The 16,721-nt window shown below is 39.8% G+C and overlaps 1 protein-coding gene across 4 annotated transcripts in view; it reads left to right on the forward strand.

The window, feature by feature from the left end:
• Positions 1 to 16,721, forward strand: part of MTUS2 (microtubule associated scaffold protein 2) — a 771,916-nt gene that overhangs the window by 404,720 nt on the left and 350,475 nt on the right. The gene's annotated exons all lie outside the window — the stretch shown is intronic.

Genomic DNA, 16,721 nt, shown 5'->3' on the forward strand with positions numbered 1-16,721 from the left:
AAGTAGGTTTACAATTGTGATATGTGACAGAGTTTATTCTTGTAGTATTATTTGTTAATATTTGTTACAACTGTAAACCTACTTCTGCCACCCCTGTATCATCAGTGACACTGTAACAGCTGTATAGTGCCAGATGAGTGCGAGACTTATCAGGGCTGTGGCTGCCTAAGCTATATAAACGTCAGAATACTACACTGTACACTGGAAACAACACAATATTGTATGTCAACTGTAATTGAAAAATTAAGAACACAGAGAAATACAGTCATCCAGGGAAAAATAATCTCTGCAAGCTCTTCCCCACACCAGGCCTCATGAATTCTGAGTCTTTAAAGGGATGGGGACCTCTTTGTCTTAAACACATGTGCCTGTAGCTCAGACACCCCTTTACTGAGCACAGCTGGAAACTCCAGTCTCCACCCTCTCCATGGCCCAGGGAGTGGCCAGGGCCCCGAAGAGGACAGAAAACCCAGGAGAAAGGTTTGTTACGCAGCATTTCCCTTTCCTGATACCATACACCTGCTCCGTTTGCCATGAGTGGTCAGGCAAGACGAGAGGACCACACAGGGGAGTGCCAGCTTCCACAGCTTGAGGACATACTGCTGGGAGAATCCACGCCGGAAGTGTCCCTGTGCCTGCTGTGAGATGCACGGTCTCTCTTCCTCTGCTTCCAGGCTCCATTCAGCACTGGCTCACTGGTGACATTCTTCTGTCTGCTCATTCTGTTTGCATTATTATTTCTGTCCCAAATTTAGCAGCACTGTGCACCGAGCTTATATTTCTGACAGCGATTCTGTGCACAGTGGTGGGAAGACAGGTGCCTTACACAAATCTTAATGATGTTAATGATTATAAATTACCATGTCACTCAAAGCTGATCTCTTTAAAATTGCTTATTGACAGGGTTCTTGGAGAAAAGCCTTTCTAGTGCCAGTTTGTCATGTAATATAGTTTGCGGTATTCCCATCCTTTGCCTGGGGATAAGGTATATGTGATTTTAATCCACAGCACTTTTGCACTGGAATGTAAATCCTCATGGAGAATATGACTGAAGATAAGATCCTTTTACAGAATATTTAAATAAAGAGTACTTTTATGAAAAAAAATTCTTTCTAGGAAATTCTGACACTACAAATAATTATGTATTTGTCTTATGAAATAATTTCAAGTAGGAAATAACTTTTGTTTACCTTAAGTAAAAATAATTTAAAAGCAGGTACTCTACTATCAGTAACAAGGGAAAACTTAAAATAATTATATAATATTTTCTACTTAAGCACTGAAATTATGGAAATGGAAATTTATCTAAGGTAAAAATGTATCATAAAATATTGAAAAAGTTTGGGGTTTACTTTAAGAATAAGGATGAATATTTCTTTGTAATCGAGGAAATATTGAAAAGCTTGTACAGGTGGCTTGCTGTGGTTCTTAGAATAAAAACTCCACTGGTTGACAGGAGCTGTTAGATACAGTGAGCTCTCCTTCCTCTCTGGTCTCTGTTGTCATTAACATACAGACTGCCCTCACTCTCTCCACTGGCAGTAGCTCTCACCATTCTTCAGGTGCTTAACATGCTTCCTCCTGCCCCAGGGCCTTTGCATATTCTGCTCCCACCCCAGGCTTATCCTTCCCTTCAGTCTTCACACTAGTGAAGATCTCATCTAAAGCAAGAAAACCAGTCCTGACCTTCTTGACTAGATCAACTCTCACTTCCCACCCCTACCACATGAGCCACACACATAATACCCATTTTACCTTCCTCTCCTTCAGAGCTCTTATCAGAGTTGCACTTTTATAGTTACATTTAAGAATGTTTGGGCGGATGACGTCAGAGAAATGGTGCCGTGAGGAGCGCTACTGATAAATCTCCCCAAAATTTCAACAAGTTCTTCAACCAGAGACAAAAAAATCTATTCTTGGAGTGACTGGGAATCCCACACACTAAAAACAAAGGTATGATCGAGTGAAAAATTGACTAAATATATAATCAACCCTGTAGGAAATAAGATGGAGAAGGGAACACTCTGCCTTCCTCACTAACCTGAGCAAGGGCTGCTTTCACTTGGAACTGAGATAGAGTGAGGGCTGAGGGTGTGGAGAGAGCCAGGCTGCAGCACAGATGTCCAAGCCAAGGAAAGAGTGTGCCTGTGGTGACTCACGCGAGCTAACGCCAGCACCAGACCCCGGCAAAGACAGGCAAGCAGCAGCCACCATTAGCTCCGATAACCTGGTCGGTGAGCACAGATAGTGTGCAAGAGGTTTCTCCTAGTGCTCCGGGAGTGGGCACCCATGTTCCCAGAAAGAGGGGCAGGGTCAGAGGCATTTGCGTGGGCCGTGACCAGAGTCTCGGTGTGGTCCCTGCACCCTGAACAGTGGCACGCGGGGAGTGCGCGAAAGCGAACTTCCCTATGCTCAGACTTCTCCAGGTGGGCAGAGCGCTTCACCCAGCCATTCAAGCTTACATCCCCAGGAAGAAAAAAATAGTGTTAGGGGGAGAGGTGTGCAAGCAGCTTGCAGTCCATCTCTGGAGATCTGCAGATCCAATCACTGAAATTAGCTTAACCCACAGTCTGCTCACCTCCCAACTGACCTACACGGCTCTAACTGACAAGATCTCTCTCAGTTCAGTGATCTAAGACAAGAGGTGTGATATTTTTTAGTGCCTCTTACTATGCACATAGGGGTGGGGGCAACTTCTGATTGGCAGAGCTTTCATACTCAGGGCTATACGTTAAAAAGAGGGACTTGGCAGCTTTTAAGACCTCCTGTTTTGCAGGTAGTGAATAGGGCATCTTCTTCCCAGCCAAAACAGGTTACAAAATGCAAAAAGCCTGGGGAGAGTGGTCCCACAGAGTGCTGAGGCATATTGGACATGCCTGGAGGATCATAGAAAGGCACCTTGAGAGCAATTGGCTCCCAGCCCCAACTGATTATGCTGGTGGCTCTGACTGACAGAGCCTTACCCAGAACTCTGCGCTGAGTAGGGATAGAGTGGGGATTTGCCAGCTCTTTGAGCCTCTTACTCTCCAGGCAGAGGCAGCGGCAACCCTATAGCTGGATCATCAGGCTACTAATTCAGGAAGGAAGAAACTAGGAGAGAGCTCCAGAAAAATGGACTCTTTCATTGTCAGAGCCTGCAAATGCTAACAAGCCTCGACTACCAACGAGACTGAAGTCTAATATATGACATTGCCATAGAGACTCATCAACTGCAAATCTCTACCTAAGCATGCCACAGGAGCAGAGCCTGGGGTAGAGAGCCATCAACCCGGAAGAGGGAGAGGAAAGAAAAAGGAAGAAGATAACCTCTCAAAATCAAGAAAAATTCACAGACTTTATAACTTTTTCCATTTTTTTTTTGTTTCTTTCATCTTCTTGTCTTTATTATTTTTTTTCTTCCACCTTGGTCCTTTTACTCTGCCTGTCTTATTCTTTCCTCTTCTTGAACTACACTACCCATGAGTGTTACATTTCCCATTTTCTTTCTTTTCTTCTTCCTTTCTCTCTATAAGGGTTACACTACAAAACCCTTAACTCTCTCTCTCTCTTTTTGTTCTTTTTTTTCTTCTTTTCCTTTTTCTTTTTTCTCCCTTTCTATTAGTTTCTTCATTTCTCCTTTACTTTTCCTCTCATTCAATCCTCAATCGCAAACAAATTATTTTATTTGGGATTCAAACTTTTTCTTTGTGGCATTTTGGGTGATTTTTACTTTTGCTTTTTAACTAATTAGCATTCCCTCCAACCCCGAATCTCCATTCTATCTAGTTTTTGCTCCACTTAATACAATAGTAATTTTTTTCCTTTTTCCTGTTTCCCTCTTATCCCTCTCATTATATCTCTTAGTAAACCATCACTTACAAGCAAATAATTTTATTAGTGACCCCAATTTTTTCCTTTTTTGCATTTTGTGGGTCCCTACCTTCTTTTTTTTGCCACTTTATCACTTCTCCTCAACTCAGGCCCTCCGTTATAGGTAGTTTTTGTTCCATTTAGCAAAATAAAATTCACAGTTCATCACGATATTTTCTCAAGGAGGAGGGAAGAGAGAAGAAGAAAAAAAGGAAAATAATAAATTTTCAGTTTTTTTCCCTTTTTTTTCCATTTTATTCTTTATTAATTCTCATTAGTGCTATCAACAAAACCACCCTCAGATGCCATTAAGGAAAAGGAAATCAAATATCATGGATAAAAAAGACGGAGATGTAGCACAGATAGATGAGGAAAATTCTATGGACAAAAAATTTAATATATTGAAAACCTTGGAGCTAAATGAAAGAAAATTTAAAATAGAAATCCTAAAAATACTCAGAGATATACAAGAAAACACAGAAAGGCAATTTAGAGAGCTCAGAAAACAACTCAATGAACACAAAGAATATATTACCAAGGAAATTGAAACTATAAAAACAAATCAAACAGAGATGAAAAACTCAATTCATGAACTGAAAAATTAGGTAACAAGCTTAGCTAATAGAACAGGCCAGATAGAAGGTAGGATTAGTGATATAGAAGACAAGCAACTTGAGGCACAACAGAGAGAAGAAGAGAGAGACTCAAAAATTAAAAAAAAAATGAGAAAGCCCTACAAGAATTGTCTGACTCCATCAAAAAGAATAACTAAGAATAATAGGTATATCAGAGGGAGAAGAGAGAAAAAATGGAATGGAGAACATACTCAAACAAATAATAGATGAGAACTTCCCAAGCCTATGGAAAGAACTAAAGCCTCAAATTCAAGAAGCAAACAGAACTCCGAGTTTTCTTAACCCCAACAAACCTACTCCAAGACACATCATAATGAAATTGGCACAAACCAACAAAGAAAAAATTCTCAAGGCAGCCAGGAAAAAGAAGAATACAACATATAAAGGAAGACCTATTAGATTATCATCGGATTTCTCAGCAGAAACTCTACAAGATAGAAGAAAGTGGACCCCAATATTTAAAATCCTGAAAGAGGAACTTTCAGCCAAGAATACTATACCCATCAAAGCTATCCTTCAAATACAAAGGAGAAATAAAAATATTCACAGATACAGAAAAGATGAGGGAATTTATCATCAGAAAACCCTCACTCCAGGAAATACTAAAGGGAGTATTCCAACCAGATACAAAGAACAAAACAAAACCACAAGTAAAAGCTCCACCAAGAACACAATAAAACCAAATTTAAACTATGACAACAAAAACAAAAAAAGGGTGGGGGGAGAGGACGGAGATTAATAGTAGCAAAGGACGATGAAGTGCAGAAGCACCCATAAGATAGGGTACTACGATGAATATGGTAGGTACCATTTTCATTACTTAATGGTAACCACCCTTGAAAAAACACCACAGAAGCACATGACTTAAAAAAGTAGCAACAGACAAAAGAAGTATGGAATACAACCAAACAAAAACAAATGATAGAAAAACAAAAGAAAAGAATCAAACAAGATACAAAACTAACAGAAAGCAATTTATAAAATGGCAATAGGAAACCCACAAGTGTCAATAACACTAAATGTAAATGCATTAAACTCAACAATAAAAAGACACAAGAGAAGCAGAATGGATTAAAAAAGAAAATCCAACTGTATGCTGCCTACAAGAAACACATCTAAGCAACAAAGATAAAAACAAATTCAAAGTGAAAGGCTGGAAAACAATACTGCAAGCAAATAACATCCAAAAAAAAAAGCAGGTGTAGCAATACTCATATCCAATAATGCTGACTACAAGACAACAAAAGTACTCAGAGACAAAAATGGTCATTTCATAATGATTAAGGGGACGCTGAATCAGGAAGACCTAAATGTAAGACCTGAAACAATGAAGTACATAGAAGAAGACATAGGTACTAAACTCATGGACCTTGGTTTTAAAGAGCATTTTATGAATTTGACTCTAAAGGCAACAGAAGTGAAGGCAAAGATAAATGAATGGGACTACATCAGACTAAGAAGTTTTTGCTCAGCAAGAGAAACTGACAACAAAATAGTCAGCAAACTAAATGGGAAATGATATTTTCAAACAACAGCTCAGATAAGGGCCTAATATCCAAAATATACAAAGAACTCATAAAACTCAAAAACAATCAAACAATCCAATAAAAAAATGGGAAGAGGACATGAACAGACACTTCTCCCAGGAAGAAATACAAATGGCCAACAGATATATGAAAAGATGCTCATCTTCATTAGTTATTAGAGAAATGCACATCAAAAGTACAATGAGATACCACCTCACACCTGTTAGATTAGCTATTATCAACAAGACAGGTAATAGCAAATGTTGGAGAGGCTGTAGAGAAAAAGAAACCTTCATTCACTGTTGGTGGGAATGTAAAGTACTACAACCATTATGGAAGAAAGTACGGTGGTTCCTCAAAAAAACTGAAAGTAGAATTACCTTATGACCCAGCAATCCCTCTACTGGGTATATACCCCCAAAACTCAGAAACATTGATATGTAAAGACACATGTAGCCCCATGTTCATTGCAGCATTGTTCACAGTGGCCAAGACATGGAAACAACCAAAATCCCCTTCAATAGATGACTGGATAAAGAAGATGTGGCACATATACACTATGGAATACTACTCAGCCATAAGAAATGATGATATCGGATCATTTACAACAAAATGGTCGGAACTTGATAACATTATACAGAGTGAAATAAGTAAATCAGAAAAAAACAAGAACTATGATTTCATGCATAGGTGGGACATAAAAACGAGACTAAGAGACATGGACAAGAGTGTGGTGGTTACGGGGGCGGGGGAGGAGAGCGAGGGAGAGGGGAAGGGGGAGGGGCACAAAGAAAACCAGATAGAAGGTGACAGAGGATAATCTGACTTTGGGTAATGGGTATGCAACATAATTGAATGATAAGGTAACCTGGACATGTTTTCTTTGAACATATGTACCCTGATTTATTGATGTCACCGCGTTAAAATTAATAAAAATTTATTTAAAAAAAAAGAATGTTTAATAATACCTCTCAACCTCTATATAGCCCATGAGTTGCTTAAAAGATGGGACTTAAGCCTGGCTTTGCTTATTATAATAGCTCTTTCTCATCTATCCAGATGCCTTAATTATAATTTTGGAAGGAAGTGAAGACAATCTTTGTGAGACCAGTCCTTTTTTAGTGGCTGATGTATTTGATATAAAGTAATTTCTTTTAAAATTTTTGCTGTATCTCAGAAAGAGGTTTTGTGTTTTAATGAGTAGACAACGTTGCAGAGAAAAATTTTTGAGATATAATTGACAAAATGTATATGTTCAAGGTGTTAATTTGATACAATTAACAACTATATCATGTCACTTAATTACCATTTCTTTTTTGTAGTGAGAACATTTAAGAACTAGTCTAATAGCAATTTCAAGTATATAGTAGAGTGTTGTTGACTAGAATCTCCATCCTGTGAATTATATCTCCAGAATGCACTCATCCTCATTTCAAAGTCTTTCCTTCTCTTCAGGGTGGGGCAAAAGTAGGTTACAGTTGTTTGTGTGGAAAATAATATAGTAATTAATAAATAAAATACAATAATAAGCTGTTTCACGTGCTTACAACTGTACACTTATTTTTGGCCTGCCCTGTCTTTCCTTGGCTGTCGCTGCGTTGCTGCTGTCAGTGTGACATTGATACCATGTCCACTGTGTTCTGGGTGGAGGTGAGGTGTAGTTCTTGCTGTCCTGAAGCTTTCCCCCCCACTAAGTATGGGGTTGGGGGGCATTCTTAAATGCCCTGAATAACTGAATTTTCACACAACTGATGCAGTGGTAAAGCATGTTTTTTACCGAAACTCTAGTGGGTACAGCTACTGGTAAGACAGAACTCTGCTATTATTATCAAAAGAATGGCCTGGTCACACATCCTAGGTAGAATGAAGATGTGGGATTTTAACTTGCATACCGTATCTGTTGCTCTAGGGCTAGGATTTTGTGTCAATAGCAGTACTTCTAAAACAATCAGGTTTAATACAGACGTGGTTTTAGACTTCAGCTTTCATAAAAAGTCGTGTGAGGGTTTGTCATTTCAGTACTTACCAGGTCAGTAGCCTACCACTTGACAATAAAACTTACTTAGTTTTAAAATAATCTAGCTCTATTGATGATAAAAAGTAAATGAATTTTAATTGCTGTCCAGTATGTTCTGTGTTGGTAATAAAATTTTTCCAAGAGTGTAATATGTGTGGCCTTGTGGAAGAACAAGAACATCTAATTACATTTTTTTATTTAAAAATTGTGTTTTATTGGGCCATTGAACAGTTTTTTTAGTCAACAGTGAATTCGTTGTTAATAAAAATTAACAAATGCAACATAAAGCTAATCATTTAAAAAAAAAAACTACTTTCTAAATCAAATTAGTGTTTTATGTAGTTTGAATTGTAATGCAGTCTCTCCTAATATTGATAACTAAGAATGTCTACATGGCTTCTAAATTTGATCATTAGAAAAAAAAATCAGTTTTTAAAATTGTCTGATCTAACCAGGAAAGTTAAAATTAGAATATATATTTGGGAATGCACCACAATAAAGGTCCTAGTGAAGTAACATTATATTCGTCCTCTCAAATTCATGTGTGTGTAGCACTGAAAGAGACAGAGGGGGTGTGAACAAAGGGATGGGAGGGGGCAAAGCTAGTGCTTTTGTGTCCTTTCCACCAAAGTAAAAAAGGGACATGGTGAAATGCATAATTTTGTTGTGCTAACATTTTAAATTATACTAGCTGCATTTAGTGTCTCTATTATGACAAATTTATTTAACATTGACATTAGTGAGCAAACTTTGAAACAAGCCAAAACAGCTGATGGAATCCCAGCAAATGTAGAGGAGGGTTTGTTACAAACCTTATCCGAATGCTTTTTATGTTACTCAAATAATTGACCTGGACTCTAGGTCTTTACACACACACCAGGTGACTTTCCAAACCCACCACAGCCCTTGAGATGACTTCTGCTCGTTAAGGAGGTCGCTGTGTTTCGGGTTTTCACTGGGCTCCATGTGTGGGGCACATAGAAAGGCACCTTTTTCCGCAACAGGGAATATTAGATGATCACTGTTCTCATGAACAGCTTTGGCTCTGACAGTCCAGCGTTCGGTGTCCTTTTGTGAATTCTCTCTCTTAGCACTGTTGCAAAGCAGGGAACTGCTCTAAACTTCATCTTATAGTTTAACAAATCAAATAACCTACTAGTGCATAGACAGCACCAGAGCACAGGTCAAAAGTCAAAAGTCACAATTCAAACAGCTGTCTGTGCCTTTGCTTACATAATTTTTATATGAATGTCCAGAACAAACCAGGAAGCAGGCAGGAAGATGGGTGAGGCATTCCAGTGTGATGCTACTGACAGCCAAAGTATTTATTTTCTTCCTTGGGAACAAACTGCTGCTTCTTTATCCCTCCCTAAATCTTGAATTGCCATTATTCCAAGATTACTATATTACAGGTAAGGCAAGAGGAAGAATTCCAGCTGGGAAATCCTGGTTCTACAATTGAAGCCTTGCCGCAGAAGTAGAATGCTATTGTTTTGCAGATACCCTCACGCACGTGAGACTCCTTTCACTCCATTAAGCCAAGGGTACCTGTGAAAAGAATATGTTGTGTCATCCATATCATTTCTAGGGCATGCTCCTGTTAATCCTACCCTGATATCATCAGCTGAGGCTGATCTACAGGGTACTCGCCAAGGAGGGGACTTTCTTTGTAGGTTTGCAACCCACCTGCCCAAAGCTTTCCATAGGATGGATACGTGCCTCAGTTTTCTGCATTCCAGGCTTGTTGGGGTAGAAAAGCAAATGAACTCCAAATTAGACCTTGCTGGTTCTCACAAAACCACATAGATGGCAAAGAGTGAACAATAATGCTTGGCAGTTTATAAAAGTGGGATTTAATAGTAAAGTAGGAGTTAGCCCAAGGACGGGGTGCTCTGAAGGTCCTTTGGTGAAATGTCCTTCTCTGTTACAGAAAGAAAAAACAAAGAAACAAACAAAAACAAAGCACAGAGTGTGAATGTGTCTGAGTAACACAGTCTTATTATTTAAAAGTAAAATAAAGGTGGTTGTTTGTAAAATAAATGTCTTTGAGTGTATGATTCATCCCTTTGTATTCTAATAAAAGAGGCAGCACTTGCAGCAGCAATCTTTTTTCAAAATAAGGTGGCTCTTAGCATGTGGGCAAGTGGAGCATTACTGAGTGTCTGTCTGCAATGTGTGCAGGAGACCATGCTGGCCCTGGTCAGTGCGGACAGGCCAGTAGCTACACAGATAATTATATGCAGTGGCGGGAAGCAGATAATTTAACAACTGGTTCTCTGTGCTAATGACCGTTTTAAGTGTAAAAAATGATACACCGAAAGGTAGTTATTATTTCATGCACTTAATATATACTTAAATAAGAACAATAAAAGAGGTACAATAAACTAGATTATGTTATAAGAAAGAGTTTTAAAATATTTAATGAAAAGATATTAAATCACATTTGACCAAACACAATAAAGCTGTTATTTAACATATTGCCATATTGCTTCTTGATTGGCATCCTCACTTACAATTTTTTTCCTATGGATGGAATGAACATTACTACAGGTGCTCACAAATACACTGTTGCACAGATGAAGTTATAAAGGAGTAAGGAATGTAAATTTTTGATTTTCACATTGGGAGGGTGCCCAGGCACCCACCTTAGAGAGAATCCTGATTACAAGTCCCATTTTAACAACTGGTTTGCCAAACTCAACAAAGAATTGGGTATCGGTTCTGCCGAACTGGTGCAAACCAACTGAATCCCACCGCTGATTAAATGTGTATATATTTTATACTATCAATATATGTAGTTACATGTTCCATTCTCAATTTTGAGATAGCCTCATTTTATTTACCTCTTTGTTCTCCATGTGTTGTTCTGTTGTCCTCCTGAATTGGGGGAAGCAGGTGAGACATTTTCAGCCAGCTCTCATGTTGGCTCACATCACCAGGAGTGGCTCACCAAGGCTGCAGGACAGGAAGAACACGCCAAGAAGGTTGCAAACAGGCTGAGAACGAAGCATCGATGTTTAGCATCAGACTGTCCTAGTGTCTCACCTGTCGCCAAACCTCTCAGTCCTATCAACATGTTTCCCTGTTGAGAGGCCCCTGGAGCCTTCATTGTGAGGGGCGTGCTGGTATATTAGAAAAGGCTCAAAGTAGAGCCACACCAGGGACTAGGAAGAATGGAGAAATAAGAGAGAACTATGAAGCAGGGACAGATAACCTGGAGCAGGGGGACAGTAAAGTATGAGGGGACCCACTGACTGAGGAAAGGGAGAGGAAAGTGTAGAAGAACAGCACGGATCTGGAAAAAGAAGAACTTAGGGTAAGTGCAGAGTTTTCTTTCTGGGGACTCCTACAATGCAGGGCAGCTTGCCTGAGGACCTTAGTACTGTTATGACTCTTACTCTATTACTGTTAACTCTATGACAGTCCGAAACAAAGTTGGGCACTGATGAATTACAGCTTACTTCGCACTCGAGTAAGGAATGTAAATTTTTGATTTTGTAATATGCCACTTCACATCAGCGTCTGCTTCTAAGAGACCTATGGAGCAAAAAAAATGGGGGCTGAATTTTAAAAATCAAATGACATATTGTATATTAAATATATTTATAGAAAGAGCATATTAAATATATATATTTTATACTGTATATATGCACTGTAATGGAATATAACTCTTAGTAATTCTAAGTCCATTTCTGACATAGCCCACCTATCTGGTGTCCTTAGTGTCCCTCCACCATGCGGTCTCCCTGGCGTTGCTCCCAGATCCTGCTGAGCCTGAGTGAGGCACCCTGCGTGTTGGGGCTGACCGGCAGTTGGAGAAATGCTATAGGTCCCAGTGTGTCCTCCCTGGACAAAAGTGGATGTTCCCCCTCTATTAAGTGTGAGTTTCCTGTTGTTGTTATTATGTAACATAGTTCTTTGAAACAGCTCTCTATATTTAGAGATTATTGATTTAAAAAGAAAAAAAAAATCTTTCTAAAATGTGGTCACCATCACAGGCAGCAGTTACGGGGAAGCAAAACTCACTCTCTCCAGCCTTCAACGTCAGGAATGCGATGTTCTCTGACTGCTGGTTTGACTTGAGAAATCTGCCGTGCCTTCTCCTGTCTCCTCTTCTCCATCTGAGAACTGTGGGTTGTAGTGCATATTTTTAGAGGCAGATTTGGAAACACGGGATTTTCATTTAGCTGGAAGCCTTGGTGACTAGGGAGGGAGGGTCCTAGTGAATGAAATTTTCTGTTAATGTAGAGCTTACAAAAATTTTGTTGTTCAGATTCTAGCCAAAACCTTTCTCCTATGCTTCACTGTATGTGTTTGCCTTACAAATATAGAATGACTAGAATAGAATCCTGATTTGGTGGACAAGAATCTGAGGGTACTCATTCTCAGCATCAGTGGACACGGTACACGGTTGATGTAGAAAGCATGGGTGGTCGGGCTGAAGTACAAGAACTTCCTCTTCTAAGTGAGCAGTGATAGGACTGATGGAGTAGGATGGGCAGAAAGGGAGTTGTTCTGAGTCCTGAGGAAAATAAAGCAGACTTAGTATTAGTAGCAGAGGAGGTGAGATCTATAAGTAAAAGGAGTCAAATGAAGGAAAAGATAAGACATGGGTTATATCAGTCAAGATTAGGTTTGTGCACCACAGAAAGTCCAAAATAATTATGACTTAAACAAGAAAGAATTAATTTTTCTCTCATGTAAAAGGAATCTGGAGGGGTTGTATGACTTGATGTTAGGTACTCAAACTTCTACTATTGTATTTCTCTTTCAATTTAAGTTCAAAGCTTGTTCCTCATGATCCAGAATGGCTGTGTGAAACCCGGCCATTATGCCAGCATTCCAGTCGGTGGGCAAGGAAGAGCAGCCAACATGGGCTGGCTTCTTTCTTTTCAAAGCAGTTTCCAAAAGATGCACATTACAGTTCTGCTTACATTGCAGGGATTAGAACTTAGACACTTGGTCCTACCTAGCTGTAAAGGAGGCTGGACAACATCTTCTCCGTTCCAGGTAGCCAGATGCTCCACTAAAATCGTAGAGTGACCCCCTGCTCAGATGGAAGGAGAGAGTAGCCATGGAAAACCAGCCCACAGCCTCTGCTGTGAGGTCTGGAGATATAGGACAATTGTGTGTTGCAGAAAGAACATCTATTCATAGGAATCCATGCCTGGAGTCTCACGACTGCTCTGCTGCTGGTTCCATGTGTGGCTTTGGCAGGCCACTTCACTTGACCGAGCCTCAGTCCTGTCATTTTTACTGTGTAGGTGCAGAACCTGCTCGTCTCTAAGACCACGTCCCCCTCAAACATGCAATACTTTCTATTCTGAATGTGGTTGGTCAAAACAAAACGAGAGTGATTCATGATTTTAGCTATTTAGCATGTAATACCTCCAGGATTTACTGTATGAATTGAATGTTCTTTGGCCTGTGAAAAGAAGAGTCACTCAGCAAATTGATGCATTTAATAAACTGAAGAAAATGGTATAATGAATTAAAAGATTAGTCAGACCTAATATTTCATGGGGAATTAAATGTTGGCAGTGTCCAGTTCAGTATGTTCTTCAATTTGGCATTCTTGACTCCAACTGAAATTAGCATGATAATTTATTATAATAAGATTCAATTACACATTCAAGCTTGAAATCCTTCAAGGAGATAAAAATACAAAAAGAACCCTCTGCAAAGGGATTATTTACCTCAACAAAAATTGGAATACCGGCTAACTGCCAGGTGCTGTACTGGGGACAAGGAGACATTTCCCAGTGAGTGTGGGTCACAGATAAGCACACAAAACCACGTAAGGTGTGATGGTCGCAGTGATTGAAGTGGACAAAGTAGAGAAGGAAAATGGAGGCGAGAACAAAGTGCACTTGACCCTTGAACAACACAGGTTTAAATTGCACATGTTCACTTACATGCAGACTTCTTTTCAATAAATACCTGTATTCTTTTTGACTGATGGTTGGGACTCTGTGGATGTGGAAGGCTGACAGTACACATTGATCTAGTCCAGCGGTTCTGAACCTGTGGGTCACGACCCCGGCGCAGGTCAAACGACCAAAACACAGGGGTCGCCTAAAGCCATCGGAAATACATATTTTATTTAAAAATGTATTGTATAATAAATACATATTTTCCAATGGCTTTAGGCGACCCCTGTGTTTTGGTCGTTCGACCCCCGCCGGGGTCGTGACCCACAGGTTGAGAACCGTTGATCTAGTCCATTTCATCAAGGCAACTTGAGCTCCTGGGGACTTGGGTATTCAAGGGTGCTGGAACCAGTTGCCCACAGTAGTGAAGGGACAACTGTAGCTCAGGTTTAGGGGAATCAAAAGTTATAGTCTTTGGGGGGGTTTAGAGCCCCTAACCTTCATGTATTGCTCAAGAGTCAAATGTAACAAGTTCAGATTGGGACAGGCTGTCTGGAATGTGCATGGGCAACATGGAGCTGGCCGATAGATATGCAGGGTGAACATGTGGGTTTAGAAATCATCACTGCATTAGTGCTGGGCAGAATCATGGTACTGGCAGAACCTACCTAGGAGGGGCCTAGACTGAGAGCTCAGGGCAGCATTAACATTGAGGGTGGAGAAAGATCAGTGGAGAAGGTCGGGGTGGAGCTGGGAGCTGATAGGAAGGAGAAAACTCACTGCAGTGCTTCATAGAAGTCAAGGGAAAGTTGCTCCAAGGGAAGCAGCGCGCGCGCGTGTGTGTGTGTGTGTGTGTGTGTGTGTGTGTAAGAGAGAGAGAGAGAGAGAGAGAGAGAGAGGGAGAGAGGGAGAGAGAGAGAGAGGGAGAAGAGAGAGAGAGATTGTTGACCACAGTAAACACTGTTAGGTGTCAAACATAATATCTGGAGTATAGCAGCCATTATTAAGTATACGTTAAATAAAGGAATGAATCTATCGTGAACAAATGAATGTATATAAATAAAAGTTAGGAATGGACAATGTCCACTGGCTTTAGAAAGTGAAAGGTACTGGGACTGTGGGTGTGGGTGGGCGCCACATTGGAGAATGTGAGAAATGAACAGGGCATGGGAGTGGAGGTATCATGATGACACCATTTTGGGACAAGAGGAGAAGGCAAGAGACATTTAAGGGCCCATCAGAAAGAAGCACATTAGGGAATGAAGTCCTTGAGGGAAAGGAAGAGAAAGAGCTATGTGTATTTGTGATCAGAGAACACCCAGGACCGGCTCAGAGTGCCATGGATGCAAGCCCGGACAGCTTGGTGGGCGCAGCGCCCTGTGCAGCTGACAGGGTGCTATGCTCAGAACACCCCGCTTGGTGGGTGCCACGCCCCATGCAGCTGACAGAGCGCTATGCTCAGAACACCCCACCCTTGCTTTATTGTTCTGTTGTCACCATTTTGAAATTTTTAATAATTTTTAAACAAGGGGCTTTGCATTTTTGTTTTGTGCTGGGCCTGGGTAAGACCCTATAAATCACTGGATCACATTTTCTGTAGGTTTTCATCCTCATTCTTCATTTTCCACCCAACATATTTCTAATCTGCACCTGCTATGTGCCAGGCACCCTTACCTGGGACTTGCTTGTATTGGTTACAAAATAGTTGCACCTTTTTGTTGTTGTTGTAAACTTTAAAATAACTTATATTTTCTTTTCTTTATTGATATTTGGTGTAATTGTAATGCGTTAAAATCAATTATCTGTATCCACAATCTTTACTTTTTGGAATCAGCCATTCTACTCTTAAGGATTTGTCCGTTTGCAGATAGAAATTGGGGAAGGATGCTGTTACTTGGCTATTTCCAGCTTCAGTATATATGAGTAACTAAGGCCGAAGTGCTTGTTGCCTTAATTCTCCAGTCACTTGCTTATTTGTAAAGTTTATTTTAGTTTCTTTAGGCCTAAATGTTAATGGTCTTAAGGAAATACACTAAAACTCAGAAGTCTGTGAGATACCGAGTATTCAAGTGTTGGTTTTACCCTACCATGGTCATTTCTGTATTTGCTTATAAAGCTTAGGTTTTCATGTCTTGCCCAGCTATCTGTAACACTCACATGTAAATAGAGGGGTTTAGTAAAATGAGATATCATGGCCTTTAGTGATGTGTTAAATGTCTTCCATTTCCTTGGGGGAAAAAATGATAGTTCACAACAAATGATTGGGATTGGGATGGAAATAGAGTATTGATTCTCTTGCAGAGAAGGTCAAGATGGTAAATTATTTGGATGCTTCTGAGGGTGTGACTGGGTTGGTACTACATTCAAGTATTGTTCTTCTCATTTTTATTTTGTGGCTCAAATGAACTTATATATTTTAAAAACTCCCATTTGTCTATTTCTTGATATTGAAAGTGAAAAACATATCATTTGTGTTATTTTATCCTAGACCTAAGTTCAGATTTTAATTTAGACATTACCTTTCTTCCATATACATATGAATATTTAGAGGAGATTTCTCATTCTATTCTGGGAATACAGACACCTGCAGCTCCTTCCCTCTAAGGCAGGGGTCCCCAAACTTTTTACATGGGGGGCCAGTTCACTGTCCCTCAGACCATTGGAGGGCCAGACTATTAAAAAAAAACTATGAACAAATCCCTATGCACACTGCACATATCTTATTTTAAAGTAAAAAAACAAAACGGGAACAAATACAATATTTAAAATAAAGAACAAGTAAATTTAAATCAACAAACTGACCAGTATTTCAATGGGAACTATG

Source organism: Saccopteryx leptura, chromosome 2 (genome assembly GCF_036850995.1).
Source record: "Saccopteryx leptura isolate mSacLep1 chromosome 2, mSacLep1_pri_phased_curated, whole genome shotgun sequence".
Lineage (NCBI taxonomy): Eukaryota > Metazoa > Chordata > Mammalia > Chiroptera > Emballonuridae > Saccopteryx > Saccopteryx leptura.